This window comes from Tribolium castaneum, chromosome 1 (assembly GCF_031307605.1).
Source record: "Tribolium castaneum strain GA2 chromosome 1, icTriCast1.1, whole genome shotgun sequence".
Classification (NCBI taxonomy): domain Eukaryota; kingdom Metazoa; phylum Arthropoda; class Insecta; order Coleoptera; family Tenebrionidae; genus Tribolium; species Tribolium castaneum.
The window spans coordinates 29,487,948-29,503,505 of NC_087394.1; the positions used below are offsets into that span (position 1 = coordinate 29,487,948).

A 15,558-nucleotide genomic window follows, 5' to 3' on the forward strand; every position below is an offset into this window, starting at 1 on the left:
ATAAAAGGAAAAATAGATACGGTCATTGCTTCTCGCTTTAATTCAGATTATAGATACAAGTTCGAGGCTTTAGTTATCGATCAAATTATTGACAATTTGCCAGATCGAAATATTCCGCAATCATCTATAGAAAATTTGCTTAATCTTCCGCTAGCCGACGAGAAATTTTTTGAGTCGGGGGAAATCGATGGAATAATTAGTGGTAAATTGTTTCCGCAAATATTAGGCCCGAACAAAGTAGAAGGTTCACTTGGAAGCCCAATCGCTTTAGAAACTACACTAGGATACATAGTTATGGGCGAAATACCATATGTAGCCGCGAATTGTGAAACACATTCATTTTGTTTGATTGAGGAACCATCTCTAGATAAAGCACTTGAAAAATTTTGGTCAATGGAAGAGGTTCCCAGTCCCAGTGTTTCATTGAATAAAGATGACGCAAAATGTGAAGAACTTTTCGTTTCTACGGTTAAACGCGAACCGTCCGGAAAATACATAGTCTCGCTTCCTTTTAAAGAATTTCCTCCTAATTTGGGTAGTTCATTTCAAAACGCTTTTCGAAGATATCTAGCTTTAGAAAGAAAATTTCGCTCAATGCCAGCATTTCATCAAAGTTATTGCGATGCAATACAAGACTTCATCGAGCAAGGTCACATGTCTTTAGTAGAGCCACATAGATTGAATAGCGAATCTTCATTTTACATTCCGCATCATGCTATTTTTAAGGAAAGTACTAGTACTCCACTGAGAGTTGTGTTTGATGCTAGCGCCAAAGGTAGTAATTCGCTTTCTTTGAACGATGTTTTATATACTGGTGAAAAATTACAAACCGATATAGTTTCTTTGCTACTGAATTTTAGACTATTTGCTGTAGCCATGACCGCTGACGTACGTCAGATGTATAGACAAATTTGGCTTAATCCCGATCATCGATGCTTTCAAAGAATTCTCTGGCGATTTTCGATTAATGAACCTCTCCAAACATACGAAATCAATGTAGTCTCTTTTGGAGTCAAAGCCTCGCCATTTTTAGCTCTTCGTACAGTTAAGCAACTTGCCTCGGACGAATCTAGAAATTTTCCGTTAGCTTCAGGAATTGTAAATAGAGATACATACATGGACGATGTTGTAACTAGTGTTCCTACCAGTGAAGAAGCTATTGCGTTGTACCGCGATTTAATTGGTTTGTTTAGGGCCGGGGGGTTTAGCTTAACCAAATGGACAACAAACTCTAATGAACTATTGTCAGAAATTTTAGAACCGGAACGCTGCTTTCAGCCCGTTGAATTTAGCAATGATTCCTTGAAGGTCTTAGGTTTTCAGTGGCATCCGCAAACCGACTTGCTTGGTTTTAAAATTAGTGTTCCTGACATAGAATGTACGAAACGGAATATTTTGTCAATAATTGCTCGCATTTGGGATCCTTTAGGATTGTTGGCTCCCGTTACCTTATATGCAAAATTATTGATTCGGGAAATTTGGGTTCAAAAACTTGGTTGGGACGATCCTGTATCGGCTGATATACAAAAAATTTGGAGTCTTTTAAAAAGAGAGTTGCATCTTTTGGAAAACTTTGAAATTCCGCGTCATTTAGGAACTTGTAGTAATTTACCTGTGACAATTGTTGGATTTGCAGACGCATCAGAAAAGGGTTATGGAGCGGTAGTGTATGTAAAAGTTCCAGAAAAGGTACCTACTGTTAGAATCATTTGTGCTAGATCAAAAGTTGCTCCGTTAAAGTCACTTTCGATACCCAGATTAGAGCTTTGTGCTGCGCTTCTTTTAGCTAGACTGATCCATTTTGTAGAAAGCACTTTCCAATCGCGATTAATTATAGAAAACATTGTTGCTCTGACTGATTCTTCGGTCGTACTTAACTGGATAAACGCATCTCCTCATCGTTGGCACACTTTTGTAGCAAATCGCGTGGCAAAAATTCAAGAATTAGTGCCGTCGGTTAATTGGTATCATGTCGATGGGAAGGAAAACCCAGCCGACCCAATTTCTAGGGGTCTAACACCGGCGCACCTTTTAAACCACCCGATTTGGCTAACTGGTCCTAGTTGGTTATTTATGGACGAACAGTTATGGCCTATTAACTCTTCAACTAATACAGACGAACCTCCTCTCGAAGAGAAACCGATAGTTCTCGTCACTTTCTCACGTTGTGTCAACCCTTTACGACAACTTATAGATAGATCGTCTTCGTATAGTAAATTGCGCAATGCAGTTGTATATGTTCTCAGATTTCTTAAGATATTGCCAAAAGGAAATCCTATTACACTCAAAGACTTAGAAACCGCTGAATTAACGCTAGTTAGACTTGTCCAAAGAGAACATTTTGCTTCAGATTTAGCTTTGTTAGAGCAAAATAAACCTTGTTCGCCTAAAATTCGTGCCTTATGTCCGTTTCTTAAAGATGGAGTTATTAGAGTAGGAGGACGTCTATCAAACTCAAATTTAGAATATGATCAGCAGCATCCGTTTTTGCTGCCCAAAAAAGACCACTTGGTGGATCTCTTAATAGACTATTTTCACCAACGTAATTTACATACTGGTCCGCATCTTACACTGTCGTTGTTGCGTCAGAAATTTTGGATTCTAGCTGCACGAAATGTTGTTAGACATCGCATTCGCAACTGTAATTATTGCTTTAAATTTCGTCCTCGCGCAACTTTCCCATGTATGGCGGATTTGCCCGCTCCTAGAATTACAGAAGCGAAACCATTTTTGCACAGTGGTGTAGATTATGCCGGACCTTTCTATATCACTCTGACTCGTCGTAGAGGTGTAAAAAGCCAGAAAGCTTATTTATGCTTATTTATTTGTTTAGTTACCAAAGCCTTACATCTAGAAGTGGCTTCTGACCTATCCACTGCGACTTTTATTAATGCCTTTAAACGTTTTTTATCCCGTCGTGGTCCATGCTCGGTTTTGTATTCCGATTGTGGTACAAATTTTATTGGAGCTAAAACTGCCCTAGACGATTTGTCAAAATTTGTGACCTCACAAGAGTATCATTCTAGTATTGATGATGAATTGATAAAACGAAATGTAGTATGGAAATTTAATCCTCCAGCAGCACCTCACTTTGGAGGAATCTGGGAGGCAAACATTAAAAGTGTGAAGTCTCATTTAACTAAAGTTATTGGCACCCAAATTTTGACTTATGAAGAATTTACGACGGTTATTACTCAAATAGAGGCTTTATTAAATTCTCGACCATTGTGTACGCTCAGCTCGGATCCTAACGAGCCGTTAGCTTTGACGCCTGCTCATTTTTTGACAGGGACGCCCCTTCAATCGCTACCAATTCAAAATTTAGACATGTCGACTAATTTAGTAACCCGAAAAGAACTGCTCGATCAAATTTTGCAAACGTATTGGAAACGATGGCACGTGGAATATCTACATAATTTGCAAGTTCGTCAAAAATGGAATAAGCCATCTTCTCCAATAAAGGTCGGTACGGTCGTAGTTTTGCGGACGGATAACACCCCACCGTTGCATTGGCCATTAGGGGTCGTTCAAGAGGTCTTTCCTGGCAAGGATGGGATAGTTCGCGTCGCCAGCGTCAAAACTCCCAATGGTCTTTATAAACGACCTATAGTTCGTCTATGTCCCCTTCCAAATCAGTGATCGTTTTGATCCTATAATTTTGTTTTTAGTTATTTGTTCTTTGGGTGGATGCAATTACTTGCAGTTTAATTTAATTTAATATTTATTATTATTATGCGGAAGGGAACTTATATTTCTTTTCTTTAGTTGATAATTTAGTTTTAGTTAACTTCATTCCTTAACGGTCGGGGGGAATGTTAGCGCCTCTTTTCATTTAGGGGTTTTTGTAATCTTCTTACTAAGAGATAAGAGTAGTAGTAGTCGAGAAGCGATCGGGTGGCAGCCACACGCCGCATTTTACAGTGCATTTATTAATCGTTAATTTAATTGTGCCGTACCGTCAAGGTTCTCTTTTTTTCCTATTCTTCCTCTTTCCTTACTTCTTCCTTCTTACATCGATCTGCACTTTGACGGACCACTCGGTAAGTTTTTTTTGTGTTGTTTTAAATAGCCTTTCTTTTACGCATTAACACGAATCTTTGTTAAGGCTCTAATGCACAAGTTACAGTCCCTTTCTCTCCCAATTTCCATGCCGAATGCTTACTTCACTTGTTATTCACAAAAACATTTACAAAAGGAAATGCAGCCGTACTGAATACAAATTTGATTTCATTTTCATGGAGATACAGATATGACCCCAGCACACCAGTCTTCGAGAAAACAAATATGGGTACCTGACTGTATGTTTTGTTGTTCTTTTACCGATAAAATATTCAAAAGTGCGTTTAAATTATTCCCCGTTTGGTCGAATTCTCTTTCCTTTAAACGAATTCGAATCGCTACAGAAAAACACAAATGATCTTTTAAATGTCTCCCAGGGAGTGCAATTCTCTGAAGAAATATGTCTTTTTACATTACCTTATGCAGATTTCAACACTTTAAAACCACACCAACACTCGGAAACTCCAAGCGAATTTAAATGATTTGGTTCAGTTTCCAATTAAACCAGATTTCAATGTCACTACATTTAATGCGCCACAAAGTGTCATGTTTGCTCATCAGAAACTTTTATAGACCTATGACTCATCCCAGATTGTTGAAACAACGCAACTTTATTATAAATTTTGTTAAAATATGTTTTATCCATTTACGGAAAAAAACTGGGTTACTCTATAACTACATTTTGAGTGATATCTGTAAATAGATAATTCACATGTATCGCTTTTTGCATTACTTTTAATTTCCAAAATTTGTAATTAATTATATTTTTGTCAGATTATGAATGAGAGAAGTTATGTACATTTTTTTTATCTTAAAATTCTATGGATACCTAGCTTTCTGTTTATTTTTGAAAAATTATTTACTTAAAAATTTTGCAAAAACGTGGAAATTAAAAGTGTGAAGTGCAGTGCACGAACTTCATATTACACTTGGGGTGACTAAGGGTTTACTTTATTAAACTAAAACCTCCTTTAATAAACACCTCTGAATAACGGACACCTCTCAACAACGGACATTTAAAGATTCCCCATCGGTGTCTATTGTTGAGAGGTTTTCTGTAATAGATTATAAAACTTATTTACTTTTTTTTCTCCTAAATTTTGTGATCTCTTAGGTTCTGCTAAATGAAAATATTTTAAAAATGGTATCTCTTCCGATTATACCGGAAATCGCTATCAGTTTTCTGATTTTAAATGGAAAGCTATATTTTTAATGCGTTTTTGGATTACTAGAGTTATTTTAAGGTAGTTTTCCCTATACCTAAATTTAGTCGTTTACGAAATATTTTTTTTGAATTTTTTTTTTAATTTGCACCTTCCAGTTCAAAAATTGATCTCGGTCATATTTTTAGCTTATTTGAAAGCGGAAGTCTAGATTTTATTTTTGGTGTTTCATATATCTAAAAAAAATAACAAATCCCAAATCTTTAAAGATAAGTTTTCAGAGCTTTGAGCACCGATACCTATTTTTTTTTTTTTCAAATAAAGTGTCACAAGTTTTATTTTATTGAATCGTAGAAAATTTAATTCTGCATCGATCTGTATTACCAGAACTGTGGTTAGTAATAAATTTTCTATATTGTCAAAAAAACCAATATAACTTGAAAATTATCACAGATAGGTTTAATGAATGCTAATACAGATAAAAATAAACAAACAAACAAAATAAAAAAACTGGGACGTTTTATTTGAAAAAATTAAATTAAATACTTGAACTAGTCCAAACTTATTCTTAAAATTTTTGGGTTTATTAACTTTTTTTTCCTACTTTGAATTCACTGGAGAGCAGATATGGACTGACTTTTCTAATTTTTTAAATTTAATTTCGAAATCTCAAAAACTAAGAGAGTTACCAATTTTTTAAGTGACATGTGCAAATCCAAAAATTTTCAAGAAAGTTTAAATATCTCGAAAACGTTAAACTTATCCATAATGAAAGCTGGCAAAAACGGCTTCAAAATAAGGCAGATAATCCAAAAACGCAGTGAAAAACATAGATTTCGGTTTAAAATAAGAAAATTGATTGCGGCTTCCGGTATAACCGGAAATGAAGCCATCTTGACAATATTTTCATTGAGCAGAACTCAACGGGTTATGGCTGAATACTAACTTTGAAATAAATATCTTTATCAAAACTTTCAATAATTCTAGTGTGGGGTTTAGACGGAACACTCTGTATGATCTAGCCCCAAGGTTCACAAGTTGATTTCAGGGTCTTTTTTGATATGAGATTTTTTAGCTTTCAGTCGAGAAAATAAAAAAATGGCTCACCTTTATATTAAGGCCATTACTGTTTAATATACCTATAAAGATTATATATAAAGATAATAATATAATATATAATATATAAGATAATAATATAAAATAGAAAAGTAATAAAGAAATAAGTAATGCATTATATTTTGGGGATGAAAGAGATGGTAACTAATTACATATGAAAAATAGTCTCCAATTAGATAATGTAATTTTTATTATTTTATCTATTGAAAGTAATAGTACATCGTGAAGTCATTAGGGCGAAGTCACTTCAAATTCGAAACCCTCAGCTGTACTCCTTCCACACTACTACCTTTCACCTACATTTTGAATAAAAAAGCCTTAGTACACGATACATCGCTTCGAATTCGCGAGGCCCGAACTCCCTCCGGAAAGGCTTGAGCGTTGGAATTGGCAGGAACTATCCGTTATGTTTTGAACTTTACAACGTAAATGGTAAATCTATGTTCGGCACTCAACCCACCCTCGAAACGCGTTCGAATTAGAAAAAAAGTCGAAAAAGAATCATTTAGCGTGGCACGATGTTGCAGGGTTAATCAGCTGCCGTCCGTTATTACGTCCATCCGAAAACATGAAAGCCGCTTTTTTGATTACGTAAACCTGAAAAGTTGTTGAAAACGTCAAATGTGTCCACTTTAAAACAATTATAAAGCGTCAATGCGCCACCAGAGGGCGATCGATAGGCTCCAACACGCGACAGTTACCGTTTGCGATAACATCCGACATAGTTTACACCGTAAATTAGAGAATAATGAAGTGGGGCAAAGTAGTCGAGGAACGGTTGTTTGTCCAGGGGGTCGATGGACCTCCGCCACCCTCTGATTACACAAAGTTACATTTCCGCCGAGAAAACTGTACTCGAGCCCAACTCCGGCCGTGTATACTATACTCAGCGTCGAGTTATACCACCGTCTAGGGGCGCATTTAGGGATTTCGGAAATTAAATATTAAACATTTAAATTTAGGGACCATTAATGAGAAATGAAGAAAAGATGATAAACGTTTTGATTCGGACTCTAGTTTGCTGTTTCAGCAAACACTCCGCTTTGTGCATATCCAAAATATTTTCCGTCGGAAGTTGCAAAGGAAAATGTTTGGTTTTCTTATCGAATTGGCTGGATTTTTATAGCCGGCGTCCTCGTCCTGACCTAGTGTTAATATTGACTTTCCTTTGCGCGGTCCGTGGATGTTCCGCAATTATTACCATGTAAAAAGTATGATCCCGATCGGAATTTCATATCGGTATGAATTATTTATCCAAGAACAATGTCGATATTCATATCGCCTCCCAAGCCGTGCCTTCGCAGCATCAGTTTTTCCTGTCCGGTCGGTTCTGCTGAATAATTGAGTCGACGAATTATGGAAAACAGTCAAGCGCAGGTGTTAAATCCACAATTCTATTGACCCCACCGCTTAGTCTCGAACAGTAATTGGTAAACAAAGTAACACAATCTAGCAGCACAATGGACCTGTCGTTGTTACCATGTTTCTTCGGGTGGAAGTGCCGTTAAAAATCATTAACGGAAACAAAGCGCCGTAATTAGTCGGAAATAACTCTGCGGGAGCGAACGCTTACAGACGTCCCCTACATGTTCGAGTACAGAGTCATTGTTGGCGAACATGCACCGCATGTTCGTGAATTTCACCACTCACGCAAAGAGACGCTGGGAACAAAGCAATTACTCATTTTAACGCACCTTAACCGCGAGGATTTTTTCACAGTCTACGCTGAAAAACTCAACAACATTTTCGATTGCTCAGCTTTTCGCAACCTCTTGATCGTTTTCAGACTCATTATCCCGAGACAATGGCGCCTTTCTCCGTATTATAAAGCGTTAAAAGCATATTCCTGGACTAATTCAACTCGACCCATTAACTACTAAGCGACCTACCTTATACTCACGACAAATAATATTAAACTTAACTCTTTAGAATGGGTTTGGAATTTGCTCAGACCACTCGCAAAGTTAATTTCCTTATTTTCGTTTAACCTTTTTAACGTTTCTTCAAGAAACGTAAATTTCACTAGTGTGTAATAATAATAAATAATGAAATAAGAGTTGTGGAAATACACAAGTAGACGTCCTGATCACGTCTAGAAGTGGCCAACGGGAGGTGAAAGCAATAATAACACGTCTATTCAATACCAATAAGAGTCTCAGGAAGAGAATGACCCTTCTATTAAAAAATAACAGCTCTTTTCCACCTTATAGAAAAATAATACTAAAACTTTATGTACCTCGCGCTGCGTTGCTTTGAATATAAAAGAGAATTTGAAAAAATAAAAAATAAAGTGGACGATTAACGCCCGTCTGAGCGTCTTTGCTATTGACTGGTGATTTATTTCCAATAAAAAAGTTATCTGTTTTCCGTTAGATGTACAATGTGTTTTTAAATGATTCTCATCTAGTCGTTTGTGAATTTTCCATGTAAAATCAGTAATGCCGCTTTAGTTTTTATTTAGTGACAGGCATTTAGACACCGAATATTACCATTCTCCAATTCAGAAATAAGCTTCGACAATAAAAGTATTTTCTTACACAGTGTAACAATTTAGTTGCACTTTAACGAATTTTTAAAATTATTTATTGACATTTTGTGAATTTTACAACTGACAGTTGTGACATTTATTGATAGAGAATTTAATTAAGCAGAGCGGCACTTTTTTTGCATCTGAATCAATTTCAAAGTTAACTAGATGAGACTCATTTAAAAACACATTGTATGCAGCGTGGAATTTTTAACTGGAATAAAATTTATAACTTTGATTTAGCCGATTTTAGTGAAAATTCCCGAAACAGGTCAATTTTTATTTTTCCTTGTCTACTATTAGGTGCCTATGGTTTTTGTTTGTCTGTTGTCAGATATGCACAGCCACCTCTAACTTTTTTTTTCAAATGTAATAGTGTGTCAGGTGACACCTCGTATGAAAGCTCTTTTCGCAAGCGTTACAACGCACTATTTATTTTTTGAATTTTTTCAAAGCCTACGTGATAAAAAAATAAAAACCAATTTTATAAGTTGAACATTATTTATTGCAACAATTGTTCAAACTGGGCACCGTTCCTCTCCTGGGAAATAACAACGATAGTTGCATGAATTTCTAACATTTTGCAACATTTTTAGTGTGATTTACCTAATTTTATCTTATAAAAATTGGTTTTTATTTTTTTATCGCGTATGCTTTGGAAATATTCAAAAAACAAAGGGTGCGTTGTATTCCTTGAAAAGTGCTTTTTTACATGAGGTGACACTTGATATAGCGTTACAATTAAAAAAAAAGTTGGAGGTGACTGGGCATTTTTGAAAACAGATAAACAAAAACCAAATGCACCAAATGATGTGCACAGAAAATAAATAATCGACCTGTTTCATGATTTTTCACAACAATCGCGTATATCCAAGTTTTATTTTAGTCAATAATTCCACACTGCTTTCATTTTTTTTTCACTTGAGCATTGACAATATTTAGAAAACAAATAGTGCGTTGTACTGTTCTCGAACTGCTCTTTTGAAAAAAGAATTGGCTGAGCAGTTTTGACAGCAAATAAACAGAAACCATGTCCACCAAATAATGGGCAAGAAAAAACAAAAGGCGATCTGTTTCTGGAGTTTTTACAAAAATTGCCTATATCTAAGTTATGAATTTTATTCCAGTTAAAAATTCCACACTGTATGTTTTCAGTGGGCCATTTTCAGTAGTGTTTTATCTGACAAAGAAATGATTATTCAAATTTTGTTGGAAATGTGTGCAGTATTAAAATTAATCAGAATTCTATTAAATTGATGCACTTGCATGCATGTATTGTTATTAAAGCCGTAACATAAATGTCTAATAATAAGCCCTTTCATCATAAAATTTAATTAGCAGATGTTATGTATCAATATATTATTATGGTTCATCGTGTTTAACCTTCACCCCAATTTCGGAGAACATCCTAATAGACAGCCTGCACCTGAAATTGAACGGTAACTGTTTTCGGGACTCTAATCGAATTTTCTAAATAAAATAAGTTCAAACGCTTTTAAATTTTCAAAAGTTAACTGTTGCTGCCAGCATTAGTCTTGAATTGGCCCGGCTGAGTTAAACATTAATCAGCGAATAACTTTAAAAATTCACAAACTGCGTGAAACTTTTTCTCGTCTCAATTTCAGCTTCACTTAAATTCACTAATAAAACTGAATTACTTTCTAGCTTACAGACACTAAAATAACAGTGGGGAAAAAAGCCACCATAAAACAACAGTTTTACTCATAATAATAATCCTGTCGTAAAACAGGATAAGCCACATACTCGGTTAATTGTTAAAAATTAGTATCCTTGCAGGACTGCACGGGGTTGTAATCTGCTAGATTATGTTGTATGCATTAATTTATTTACACAATGACTGCAGTCCAATTTGATTTTTAATGGACAAGTTGGGACAGCGGTTGACTTATTTAAGTTTAAATAAAACTGCAAGAGTAAATGCGAGGAAACTGTAAACAATGGAGTTCAGGAAATTGCAACTTTGTTTAGTCACCCGTTTTATACACAAACGCAATATTGGAGAGACAATACGAAATTAACATAAAAATATGGTGCAGTTGAAGTTCTGACACGTTTCAATTTTATTAAATTAGCAGTTTTCATTAAATTCACGTTTGTTGCAGACGTGTTTTTGGTTTAATTTTACATTGCCATTAAATCGTTATTAATTTAATTTGAACTATTTTCGCCTAGGAAAGGAGTGGTAACAAAATCGTTGAAGCAATTAATAAGTAATTCAATGTGCGTAAGCTCGTTTCAGTCGGATGGCTCAAGTTGTAATAACCTCGTAATAAAGTATTAACGTCTTGTTTCATGGATAGTTAAATCTTATTATGCACAGTTAAACGGGCCAAATTCTTGATTAAAATTAAAAATTAAACCGTTAAAATGCACACTGTCATTGAGTCGGAGGAGTTTAATTTCCACCGATCGATGCATAAGCCAGTTTTAAGCGATTTCCATGCAACCCCTGTTTATAGATATTATCAACACGGTCACCTTTAACAAGTCATGACTCCCGCCCGACGCTTTCCGGAGCTGGATGTTGTTATCCTCCCCCGGATTATTTCACAAGGGTTGATGATAATGCACAATCCGATAAATACAGGATGTCGGGTTGCGGTCCACTATTGCCCGTTTTCAACCAAATTTGTTAATAATATCAATCACGAGTAAAGCATAGCATTATACGGTTCTCTGATTTATTTGTGGCGGTTATTACCGTAATTAACAAAAGTCTATTGACGCCCAGGCGATGATTATTTTACGTAAGTTTCAAGTCAATGAATGATAGAAGTTGATAGTCCCAACGAGCTGGAAACGTGATGTTTAAAGTTTAGCTAAATTCAAAACATTTTAACGAGCATTAGGCAATGACAAGTCGTGAACAGGGGTTAAAAGCAGCAGATCGATAATGTGATTGAAAGGAATGAATGCGATCAGCACCGTTTGCAAAACACAAATTCTATATTGATGAAAAATGTAAACACGGCACAAGAGGACGTGGAGATTGAAACTCTTTTACGCCAAAACGATGTTTACTTTACGCGGTAATCGGCGGCTGGTTGTGTGCCATTTCCTTTGTGCAAATTATTCAACCATTTTCTATCTTAATTAAACCAAAAATCTGGACACTATTAATAAGTTTAAATTTATTAAAAAACTTTTTTTACAATACACACATTGCAATAATGAACATTCTTCATTTTTTCCAGTCTCTATAGGGGTTCCACAAGGATCAGTTTGGGACCTTTCCTATTTCAAATTTATTTCTATGATCTGTCTACGTATGTAATGTTTGCAGATGATATCATAGTTCAAATAAATGCAAGGAATTCGAAGTTTTAAACGCTAAAATAGACGCAACTTTTGAAAAAAATGCTCGCTCTTAACATCAATAAAACAAAAATAATGAAAAATGAAAGTCCTAATTTCATAAAAATTTAAGGAATTGTATTTGATGCTAAACTAAACTGGGCAGATATATCAATTATATAGCAGATAAATAAACAAAAAGCACTTATTTTCATCATCATTTCCATTCAAGAAGTTCAAAATTCGATGGCATACTAACTTAGTTACTTTACATAATTCACTAAGTTATAATAAACTATAAATAAATATTATTGTTTTATTGCTAATTTGATAATAAACCAGATAAAATGTAAATAAACTAGTAAAGTTTAACAATTGTTGACCATTTTACAAAGTCTACTTGATTATGAAAATTACGAAGCAAAATCCGTTTTTTGTGATTTTTTTCAAAAACTGTAAGAGATAGGTATAGGACGTATTAATAAAAGCCACTGTAAATATCGGTGTACTTTCGATTACCGTTAAGAAAATCAGGTTTGAAAAACTGAGTTTTAGTAGTTTTTTGAGAATCATTGTGAAAAAATCATACTAGCCATGAATTTTGACAGTTAACAATTTTGAAAATTTTAGAGAAATCTCCAACCCTTCAGCTATTGAATGCAAAAAAAATACTTATCGCAAAGGGTTTATGCGCTGTGATATCTTAGATAAACGCTTGCAAATGAAAATTTTATCAAAACAATTGACATATGTCAGAAATTATGACAGATAAGTACCAACAACTTGGGTAAATTTTACTCAGCTTGAGATGAATTAAAATATGCAATAAAAATGTGTGGCTACTATTTAAAATAAAATTTCAAACTTTTGGCACTGAAAATAATTTAGTTGAACTCAGAATGGTCGATTTGGATAGTAGACAAAATTTTAATGCTCTAGCTTTATTAGAAGTTAAAAAGAGTTTAATGTAAGTCTATGTTTTTCTATTCCTCTATTTCTTCTACTTCTTCAAAAAGTTTTTAGATCAACTGTTGCTGTGGAATATAGATTGACAGGTTTTTATTGTCGTATGTAGTAATCGTAGGAAATCAACGTACGTGAAAAGTTCATAGCAAGAGTTGATCTAAAGATTTTTTAAACGCACTGTATTATATTGACGTGTGTAAAGCTTTTAAGCTACTAACACAAATAAACATTGTTATTATTATTAAGGGTTTGTCATATTATTCATAAAATGAGAAAACTTGTTCGGCTCTGTTTTTTTAAATGAGGCGACTTAATTAATTTTCCGTGTGGCTTCTAGTCGGCAGAATGATTAAATTAAATAGTTTTTAGCCAAAGAAGCACCCTCTGAACGCCCCTAGTCAGAGCATGCGGGATTAGCGTCCTGCTCCAGCGCCAAAAATCCGGCGAGCTTAAATAACACAAACATATTGTGCCATTACGCGGGTGAATTTATTATGTGCGACGTGGCCCGTGTAAACGATGAAAAATTTACATAATGACTTATTTACCAACATCAGCTAAACCTTATCACATCTTGTATTTCGTTTCCGAATCCGTACAGCGAAATTTAAATTAATGCTCCTTTCAGCAGCAGCATAATGCAATCTCTGTCCCGACTTGATCTAGATAAAAATGTACACGGCACATCTGAAAATTGTGTGCCAAAATAGAGCCTCGCCGGGGTATTTTTCAGTACACGTCCTCTTGCATGCACGAACTTGAAATAGAGATAAAGTATGTTGGTGGAGCGCTGCACAGGTACGCCATTAAGTGGGCCGCTGCTCTATAATTGTGCACTTAATATTCAAAAGCCTACAAAATCTCGCATCTCGGATCTGGGCTTTGTGCAGAACCGGCTTTGCGGGACTTAATTGTTAATAGAATATAAAGTCACTTATCTGACCGCGGTTATCTTTATATTTCGTTTTTCAGGGGCGTCTTTTCAAGTCCGACAACTCTTTGAACTTCATCCCTTAATAACAAGTTATTTGAATTAGAATAACAACAGGTAATTCCCTGTGGAACTTTCCGCATCTGATTTGAACCCCCCAAACCGAGATGCTTACGCTGAAAAAATATTCCAAAGTTTGCGCTCGCTTTTATTGCACGACTCATATAACGTACTTAAATTGTACACAGAGCCGCTTATTTTTCCCCTAATCGCGAAATACGATATGTATTCGGTTGCGTGTTTTCAAAGTCTCGCTGACGTTTCCGAACATAACAAGAAGCTTTTTAAGAGGAGATTAAAAAAGGACTTTTGTGTTTGATATTCGCTCGACGACCCACAATAAGGGCTTTATTTTACCGATAAGACGGTCGGCCCAACTTTGGCTTTGTGTAAAAACATGCAAAAAACTCAACTGGTCTAAATACTACTGGAAAAATACCGGTCGCACTGAGGGACTTTTTGAAATTGGCCGTGTAATTTATGTACATATTGAGTTTTGCTATATGCAAATTTGGTTTTGACAATCCGCTGAAAAATCCACTGGTCACAGGGCTGAAAAAACCTGAAATCGAATAATGCTGAAATAAAATAGCAAAGCCTCGAGATTGAAAATCACGAATAAAATTAATATTCCGGTTGTATTAATAAATTTCTCTGTCCTGTCGAAAAGGAGAGGAAAATGATAAAATCTGTTCGACAGTGCTTTTGGAACTATCTGGACAAGGCCGCGCCAGGGGTGCCAGGCGGCATAAATTAAAATTTTCTCAAACATTCATTGTTACTATATGTCTTTTTGATTCAAAGACGTGCTAAAAAGTTGAGAAAAAAATTATTTTGGAGTCAGCTAGGCAATTTTTCTGTCAATTTTTTATAGCAATTTGGCAAAAATTTTTTTTTTTTCATAAAAAAACTTACAAAATACTTCTAAAACACCGCGAAATAATGTCATTTTTAATTCAGTTCCGTGAAAGTTCAAACTTTTGCGATAACTTAAGCTTCAAGCTTAAAAACATGTTCAAGCACGCGAAAAAAGTAAAAATAACACCATTTTTAATCCAAGTCTACCATTTTGACAAAATTTTGCTTAAACTTAAATATATAATATAATAATATAACGCAAAAATATTAAAATCGTATCATTTTTTTCGATACAATAATTTATTTATTTTAGGCCGATTTACCGAAATTTTGCAAAAAATTGCGATTTTATCTTGATAAACGGTCGAAATAATTGCTTAATTTTTGAGTAATTTTAACAATGTTTTGGTAGTTTTTTGTGAAATTGCGTTCTCGAATGAAAATAGGCTAAAGGCCAAAAATCAAAATAATTTACTTTTCGATCCAATTTAGTAATTTTTTGGCTGGTGTTTAAGAAATTTTGCGAAATAATTGCGTTTCTGTAAAACGAGATAAAACGCTTG

At 34.9% G+C, this 15,558-nt stretch overlaps 1 protein-coding gene and 1 non-coding gene across 6 annotated transcripts in view; one reads left to right on the forward strand and one right to left on the reverse strand.

Moving 5' to 3' along the window:
* LOC664309 (chaoptic-like protein) overlaps positions 1-15,558 on the reverse strand; it is a 140,751-nt gene that overhangs the window by 68,873 nt on the left and 56,320 nt on the right. Inside the window, exon 1 of one of the 5 annotated variants that reach the window (XM_015977878.2) lies at positions 4,477-4,633. The exons of the other annotated variants lie outside the window; for them this stretch is intronic. The gene's annotated coding sequence lies outside the window, so the exon portion shown is untranslated. Of the gene's footprint in view, positions 1-4,476; positions 4,634-15,558 lie in introns of those variants that run through there. 5 annotated transcript variants of the gene reach the window in all.
* LOC103312349 (uncharacterized) overlaps positions 1-15,558 on the forward strand; it is a 156,142-nt gene that overhangs the window by 18,933 nt on the left and 121,651 nt on the right. The window lies entirely within an intron of this gene.